The sequence below is a fragment of the Arachis stenosperma genome, chromosome 9 (assembly GCF_014773155.1).
Source record: "Arachis stenosperma cultivar V10309 chromosome 9, arast.V10309.gnm1.PFL2, whole genome shotgun sequence".
NCBI classification, from domain to species: domain Eukaryota; kingdom Viridiplantae; phylum Streptophyta; class Magnoliopsida; order Fabales; family Fabaceae; genus Arachis; species Arachis stenosperma.
In genome coordinates this window covers 67,471,393-67,480,638 of record NC_080385.1, presented here as the reverse complement: position 1 = coordinate 67,480,638, position 9,246 = coordinate 67,471,393, and the positions used below count along the sequence as shown (strand labels likewise).

Here is a 9,246-nt window from a genome sequence, read left to right as displayed (position 1 = left end):
AGACTGCTGCTTGTTTCTGGCGTTCAACACCAGATTCATGCTCTGTTCTGGCGTTGAATGCCAGCCAGATGCTCCTTACTGGCGTTTAAACGCCAGTAAGCTTTTCCTCTAGGGTGTGCTATTTCTTCTGCTATTTTTTATTCTATTTTTAATTTTAGTAATTGTTTTGTGACTCCACATGATTATGAACCTAATAAAACATAAAAGAACAATAGAAATATAGATAAATAAAAATTGGGTTGCCTCCCAATAAGCACTTCTTTAATGTCAATAGCTTGATAGTGAGCTCTCATGGAGCCTCACAAATCATCAGAGCATTGTTGGGACCTTCCAACACCAAACATAGAGTTTGAATGTGGGGGTTCAACACCAAACTTAGAGTTTGGTTGTGGCCTCCCAACACCAAACTTAGAGTTTGATTGTGGGGGCTTTGTTTGACTCTGTATTGAGAGAAGCTTATCGTGCCTCTTTTTCATGTTTACAGAGGGATACCCTTGGGCCTTAAACACAAGGTAGTCCCCATTCAATTGAAGGACTAATTCTCCTCTGTTAACATCAATCACAGCTCCTTTTGTGGCTAGGAAGGGTCTTCCAAGGATGATGCATTCATCCTCTTCCTTCCTAGTGTCTAGGATAATGAAATCAAAAGGGATGTAAAGGCCTTTAACCTTTACTAACACGTCCTCTACTAATCCATAAGCTTGTCTTATTGACTTGTTTGCCATCTGTAATGAGAATGTGGCAGCCTGTACCTCAAAGATCCCCAGCTTCTCCATTATAGATAGTGGCATAATATTTATACCTGACCCCAGGTCACACAGAGCCTTCTCAAAGGTCATGATGCCCATGGTACAGGGTATTAAGAACTTACCAGGATCTTGTTTCTTTTGAGGTTAAATTTGCTAAACCCATGTATCTAGTTCACTAATGAGCAAGGGAGGTTCACCTTCCCAAGTCTCATTACTAAACAACTTGGCATTCAGCTTCATGATGGCTCCTAGATATTGAGCAACTTGCTCTCCAGTTACATCTTCATCCTCTTCAGAGGAAGAATAGTTCTCAAAGCTCATGAATAGTAGAAGAAGGTTTAATGGAATCTTTATGGTCTCTATATGAGCCTCAGATTCCTTTAGGTTCTTAATAGGGAACACCTTCTTGTTTGGGAGACGTCCCATGAGGTCTTCCTCATTAGGATTCACGTCCTCCTCTTTCTCTCTAGGTTCGGCCATTTTGATTATGTCAATGGCCTTGCACTCTCTTTTTGGATTCTCTTCAGTATTGCTTGGGAGAGTACTTGGAGGAGTTTCAGTGATTTTTTTACTCAGCTGGCCCACTTGTGCCTCCAAATTTCTAATGGAGGGTCTTGTTTCACTCATGAACCTTAAAGTTGCCTTAGACAGATCAGAGACTATATTTGCTAAGCTAGAGGGGCTCTGCTCAGAATTCTCTGTTTATTTCTGAGAAGATGATGGAAAAGGCTTGCTATTGCTAAGCCTATTTCTTCCACCATAATTAAAGCCTTGTTGAGGCCTTTGCTGATCCTTCCATGAGAAATTTGGATGATTTCTCCATGAGGAATTATAGGTGTTTCCAAAGGGTTCACCCATGTAATTCACCTCTGCTATTGCAGGGTTCTCAGGATCATAAGCTTCTTCTTCAGAAAATGCCACTTTAGTACTGTTGGATGCATTTTGCCCTCCATTCAGACTCTGAGAAATCACGTTGACTTGCTTAGTCAACATTTTGTTCTGAGCCAATATGGCATTCAGAGCATCAATTTCAAGATCTCCCTTCCCCTGAGGCGTCCCATTACTCACAGAATTCCTCTCAGAAGTGTACATGAATTGGTTATTTGCAACCATGTCAATGAGTTCTTGAGCTTCTGTAGGCATTTTCTTTAGGTGAATGGATCCACCTGCAGAATGGTCCAGTGGCATCTTAGAGAACTCAGATAGACCATAATATAATATATCCAAAATGGTCCACTCTGAAAGCATGTCAGAAGGACAACTTTTGGTCATCTGCTTGTATCTTTCCCATGCTTCATAGAGGGATTCACCATCTTTTTGTTTGAAGGTCTGAATATCCACTCTAAGCTTGCTCAGCTTTTAAGGAGGAAAGAACTTAGCCAAGAAGGCCGTGACCAGCTTATCCCAAAAGTCCAGGCTATCTTTAGGTTGTGAGTCCAACTATGTTCTAGCTCTGTCTCTTACAGCAAAAGTGAAAAACATGAGCCTGTAGACTTCAGGATCTACTCTATTAGTCTTAACAGTCTCACAGATCTGCAAGAAGTCAGTTAAAAACTGATAGGGATCTTCTGATGGAAGTCCATGGAACTTGCAATTCTGTTGCATTAGAGCAACTAGTTGAGGCTTCAGCTCAAAATTGTTTGCTCCAATGGCAGGGATTGAGATGCTTCTTCCATCAAACTTGGAAGTAGGTGTAGTATAATCACCAAGCATCCTCCTTGCATTATTGTTGTTGTGTTCGGCTGCCATATCCTTTTCTTGTTCGAAAATTTCAGTAAGGTTGTCTCTGAATTGTTGTATTTTAGCTTCTTTTAGTTTCCTCTTCAGAGTCCTTTCAGGTTCAGGATCAGCTTCAACAAGAATGCCTTTTTCCTTGTTCCTGCTCATATGAAAGAGAAGAAAACAAAGAAAATTTCGAATTTTCTATGTCACAGTATAGAGATTCCTTTATGTGAGTAGAAGAATAAAAGAATATAAGAAGGAAAAAGTAAGAATCCAAACACAAGGGGGAAGAGTGGGTTCGAATTCTTGAGTGGAAGAGAGGTGTTAGTAGATAAATAAATAAATAGAAAGAGATGAGAGAGGGAGAAATTCGAAAATAAATTTTGAAAAAGGGTTAGTGATTTTCGAAAATTAAGAGAAGAGAAACAATTAAAATTAAAATTTGAAACAATTAGTTAATTAAAAAATTTTGAAAAAGAGAGAGGTAATTTTCGAAAATTACAGAGAGGAAAGTAGTTATGAGGTTTTGAAAAAGATAAGAAATAGTAAAACAAACAAAAAGTCAACTAGTTAGTTGAAAAAGATTTGAAAATCAATTTTGAAAAGATAAGAAGTTAGAAAAGATTTTTGAAATCAATTTTGAAAAAGATATGATTTGAAAAAGATATTTTGAATTGATATGATTGAAAAAGATATTTTGGAAAAGATTTGATTTTTTTAAAATTAAAATTGATTACTTGACTAACAAGAAACTAAAATATATGATTCTAGAATTTAAAGATTGAACCTTTCTTAACAAGAAAGTAACAAACTTCAAATTTTTGGATCAATCACATTAATTGTTAGTAAAGTTTTCGAAATTTTGAAATAAAGATAAGAAAAATATTTTGAAAAATATTTTTAAATTTTCAAAAATCGTAAAAGAAAAATGAAAAAGATTTGATTTATGAAAAAGATTTTAAAAAGATAAGATTTTTAAAAATGAAAATTTGACTTGACTTATAAGAAATAGCTAAGTTTTAAAATTTTTTGACTAAGTCAACTCAAATTTTCGAAAATTATGAGCAAAATAAGGAAAAGATAATTTTTTTATTTTTGAATTTTTAATGATGAGAGAGAAAAACACAAAAATGAGTCACAACATGAAAATTATGAATCAAAACACATGATGCATGCAAGAACACTATGAATGTCAAGATGAACACCAAGAACACTTTGAAGATCAAGATGAACATCAAGACTTATTTTTGAAAAATTTTCAAGAAAAGAAAAACTTGCAAGACACCAAACTTAGAAATCTTTAATGCTTAGACACTATGAATGCAAAAATGCATATGAAAAACAACAAAAAACACAAAACAAGAAAATATCTAGATCAAACAAGAAGACTTATCAAGAACAACTTGAAGATCATGAAGAACACATGCATGAATTTTCAAAAAAAGAATGCATAAATTTTAAAAAACATGCAATTGACACCAAACTTAAAATTTGACTCTAGACTCAAACAAGAAACACAAAATATTTTTTTGATTTTATGATTTTATTAAATTTTTTTTGGTTTATTCGAAAATTACTTTTTGGAAAAACGAAAACAAAGAAAAAAATTTTTTGAAAGTTTTTTGAAAAGTTTTTGAAAAGAAAATTACCTAATCTGAACAACAAGATGAACCATCAGCTGTCCAAACTCGAACAATCCCCGGCAACAGCGCCAAAAACTTGGTGCACGAAATTGTGATCATCAACAATGGCGCCAAAAACTTGGTAGTGCTCTCAAACGTGAATCACACTTTACCACAACTTCGCATAACAAACCAGCAAGTGCACTGGGTCGTCTAAGTAATACCTTACGTGAGTAAGGGTCGATCCCACGGAGATTGTTAGTTTGAAGCAAGTGCTCATACCCTGGGTCGAGCTGACCGACCCGGGATGTTCGACAGACAAAGCGACCGACCTCTTCAGGTCAGGACAACCCGACCTCTTCCCAAAGAACTCGGTCAAGTCCCCAGAAAGCCCAAAGAAGGGCCCAAATAGAGGAACACGCCCCAAATCCTAAGGCAGCCCAAGCCTTCAGAAAGAATGGCGGTTCCCCTAAAAGATAAAGATGACCTCACTTAAAGATAAGATAAAGATAAGGTAAGATAACTAACTTATCTTATCCACAGAAGGCCACATCTCACCATTATAAATACACTGGAGCACCCAGGTATAACTCATACTCTGATTCTACTCAATACCTGCTTAATACCCTTGCTAACTTAAGCATCGGAGTCCCTTGCAGGTACCCCCACCCTCCGGGGACGAAGGATCAGCGCCATCTCCAAGTCCTACAAGTCGAACACACCAGCTCCGGCCGCTATACACCTGCCGGATACGTCGGCTCCGACCAACACAGAAGATCTCGACCGAGATCGACCTACAGTTTCAGGTAACCCTCGGAACAGTAAGCTATGGTCATCTTGTAAATCTCAGTCAGGCAGATTATAATGGTTATAAAGGTTTTCGAAATTTATAATGAATAAATCATAAAATAAAGATAGAGATGCTTATGTAAATCATTGGTGGGAATTTCAGATAAGTGTATGGAGATGTTGTGTTCATTCTGAATATCTACTTTCCTACTGCCTTCATCCAATCCTTCTTATTCCTTTCCATGGCAAGCTGTATGTAGGGCATCACCGTTGTCAATGGCTACTTTCCATCCTCTCAGTAAAAATGGTCTAAATGCTCTGTCACAGCATGGCTAATAATCTGTTGGTTCTTAATCATGTCGGAATAGAATCTATTGATTCTTTTGCGTCTGTCACCACGCCCAACAATCGCGAGTTTGAAGCTCGTCACAGTCATTCAATCCTTGAATCCTACTTGGAATACCACAGACAAGGTTTAGACTTTCCGGATTCTCAAGAATGGCTGCCAATAATTCTAGCTTATACCATGAAGATCCTAATTAAGGAACCCAAGAGATACACGCTCGTTCTAAGGTAGAACGGAAGTGGTTGTCAATCACGCGTTCATAGGTGAGAATGATGATGAGTGTCATGGATCATCACATTTGTCATGTTGAAGTGCAATGAATATCTTAGAACAAGAATAAGCTGTATTGAATTAGAGATAGTAGTAATTGCATTAAAACTCGAGGTACAGCAGAGCTCCACACCTTAATCTATGGTGTGTAGAAACTCCACCGTTGAAAATACATAAGTGATGGTCCAGGCATGGCCAAATGGCCAACCCCCATAAACGTGATCAAAGGATCATAAGGTAATCCAAAAATAATCCAAAGATGTCTAATATAATAGAAAAATGTCCTATTTATACTAGACTAGTTACTAGGGTTTACAGAAATAAGTCTAAATGCAGAAATCCACTTCCGGGGCCCACTTTGGTGTGTGCTTGGGCTGAGCTTGAGCTTTACACGTGCAGAGGTTTCTTTTGGAGTTAAACTCCAACTTGTAACGTGTTTTTGGCGTTTAACACTAGTTTGTAACGTGTTTCTGGCGTTTTACCCCAGAATGCAGCATTGAACTGGCGTTGAACACCAGTTTGCGTCGTCTTGATTCGAATAAAGTATAGACTATTATATATTGATGGAAAGCTCTGGATGTCAAATATTAAACGCCGTTAAGTGCGCGCCATTTGGAGTTCTCTAGCTCCAGAAAATCCATTTCGAGTGCAAGGAGGTCAGAATCCAACAGCATTAGCAGTCCTTTTTCAGCTTGAATCAGATTTTTGCTCAGGTCCCTCAATTTCAGCCAAAAAATACTTGAAATCACAAAAAAACACACAAACTTATAGTAAAGTCCAGAAATGTGAATTTTGCATAAAAATTAATAAAAACATCCGTAAAAGTAGCTAGATCCTACTAAAAACTACCTAAAAACAATGCCAAAAAGCGTATAAATTATCCGCTCATCACTATGGTACAGGATATCAAGAATTTACCAGGATCTTGTTTCTTTTGAGGTAGAGTTTGCTGAACCATATATCTAGTTCACTAATGAGCAACGGAGGTTCACCTTCGCAAGTCTCATTACCAAACAACTTGGCATTTAGCTTCATGATGGCTCCTAGATATTGAGCAACTTGCTCTTTAGTTACATCTTCATCCTCTTCAGAGGAAGAATAGTTCTCAGAGATCATGAATGGTAAAAGGAGGTTCAATGAAATCTCTATGGTCTCTAGGTGAGCCTTAGATTCCTTAGGTTCCTCAGTTTGGAACTCCTTTTTGTTCAGAGGACATCCCAGGAGGTCTTCCTCACTGGGATTCACGTCCTTCTCTTCCTCTTTGGATTCGGCCATTGTGATTATGTCAATGGCCCTGCACTCTCTTTTTGGATTCTCTTCTGTATTGCTTGGGAGAGCACTAGGAGGAGTTTCAGTAATTTTCTTACTCAGTTAACCCACTTGTGCCTCCAAATTTCTAATGGAGGACCTTCTTTCACTCATAAAACTTAAAGTGGCCTTAGATAGATCAGAGACTACGTTTGCTAAGCTAGAGAGGCTCTGCTCAGAATTCTCTGTCTGCTGCTGAAAAGATGATGGAAAAGGCTTGCTATTGCTAAGCCTGTTTCTTCCACCGTTATTAAAGCCTTGTTGAGGCTTTTGTTGATCCTTCCATGAAAAATTTGGATGATTTCTCCATGAAGAATTATAAGTGTTCCCATAGGGTTCACCCATGTAATTCACCTCTGCCATTGCAGGATCCTCAGGATCATAAGCTTCTTTAGTACTGTGGATGCATTTTGCCATCCATTCAGACTCTGAGAAATCATGTTGACTTGCTGAGTCAACATTTTGTTCTGAGCCAATATGGCATTCAGAGTGTCAATTTCAAGAACTCCCCTCTTCTAAGGCGTCCCATTACTCACAGGATTCCTCTCGATGGTGTACATGAATTGGTTATTAGCAACCATATCAATGAGTTCTTGAGCTTCTGTAGGCATTTTCTTCAGGTGAATAGATCCACCTACAGAATGGTCCAATGACATCTTAGACAGTTCAGACAGACCATCATAGAATATATCCAGGATGGTCCATTTTGAAAGCATGTCAGAATGACACTTTTTGGTCAACTGCTTGTATATTTCCCAAGCTTCATAGGGGAATTCACCATCTCTTTGCTTAAAGGTTTGAACATCTACTCTAATCTTACTCAGCTTTTGAGGAGGAAAGAACTTGGCCAAGAAGGTCGTGACCAGCTTATCCCAAGAGTTCAGGCTATCTTTAGGTTGAGAGTCTAACCATACTCTAGCTCTGTCTCTTACAACAAAAGGGAAAAGCATAAGCCTGTAGACTTCGGGATCAACCCCATTGGTCTTAATTGTATCACTGACCTGCAAGAATTTAGTTAAGAATGGAAAAGGATCTTCTGATGGAAGTCCATGAAACTTGCAATTCTGTTGCATTAGAGAAACTAATTGAGGCTTTAGCTCAAAATTGTTTGCTCCAATGGCAAGGATTGAGATGCTTTTTCCATGTAGGTTGGAACTTGGTGTAGTAAAATCACCAAGGGACTTTCTTGCATTATTATTGTTATTATTTTCGTCTGCCATCTCCTTTTCTTGTTCAAAAATTTCAGTTGGGTCCTCTTCAGAGTACTGTGCTTTAGCTACTCTTAGCTTCCTCTTCAAGGTCCTTTCAGGTTCAGGATCAGCTTCAACAAGAATCTTTTTTTCTTTGTTCCTACTCATATGAAAGAGAAGAAAACAAAGAAAGAAGAGAAATCCTCTATGTCAAACTATAGAGATTCTTTTATGTGAGTAGAAAAAGAGGAGAATAGAGGAAAGAGAAGAAAAAATTCGAACACAGAAGAGAGGAGAGGGTTCGAATTTTTGAGATGAAGAGAAGTGTTAGTAAATGAATAAATAAATAGAAGAAGATGAGAGGGAGAGAAAGTTTTTGAAAATTGTTTTTGAAAAATTGGTTAGTGATTTTCGAAAATTGAGATAAGAAATACAAATAAAATTAAAATTTGAAACAATTAGTTAATTAAAAAGAATTTTGAAAAAGGGTGAGGAATTTTCGAAAATTAGAGAGAGAAAAGTACTTAGGTGGTTTTGAAAAAGATAAGAAACAAACAAAAAGTCAATTAGTTAGTTGAAAAAGATTTAAAAATCAATTTTCAAAAGATAAGAAGTTAGAAAAGATTTTGAAATTGATTTTGAAAAAGATATGATTTATATTTATGTTGGAAAAGATTTGAAGAGGAAATTAAAAAGATTTGATTCTTAAAATTAAAATGGATTACTTGACTAACAAGAAACTAAAAGATATGATTCTAGAATTTAAAGATTGAACCTTTCTTAACAAGAACGTAACAAACTTCAAATTTTTGAATCAATCACATTAATTGTTAGTAAAGTTTTTGAAAATCATGTAATAAAGACAAGAAAAGATTTTGAAAAATATTTTCAAATTTTTGAAAATCATAAAAGAAAAATGAAAAAGATTTGATTTTTGAAAAAGATTTTGGAAAGATAGTGTTCCGAGGGTTACCTGAACGTGTAGCTCGGTCCTTCTTGGTAAGGCCCGAAATAGGGGTCTGTGACCCGAGCTCTTTTGTATTGGACGGCGGGGGGTTGTACCTGCAAAGACACTCCGATGCTTAAGTTAGCAGGGGTCCAAGCAGATATCAAGTAGAATTAGAGTCTGAGTTATACCTGGGTGCTCCAGTGTATTTATAATGGTGAGATGTGGCCTCCTGTGGATAAGATAAGTTAGTTATCTTATATCTTTATCTTATCTTTAAGTGAGGTCATCTTATCTTCAAGGG

The 9,246-nt window shown here is 37.0% G+C and overlaps 1 non-coding gene across 1 annotated transcript; it reads left to right on the top strand.

Annotated features, from left to right (window-relative positions):
* Positions 1 to 1,991: 1,991 nt before the first annotated feature.
* On the top strand, positions 1,992 to 2,099 carry LOC130952226 (small nucleolar RNA R71). The gene has a single exon (XR_009074406.1). It is a non-coding gene; the product is annotated as a small nucleolar RNA R71 (small nucleolar RNA).
* The last annotated feature ends 7,147 nt before the right edge of the window (positions 2,100 to 9,246 follow it).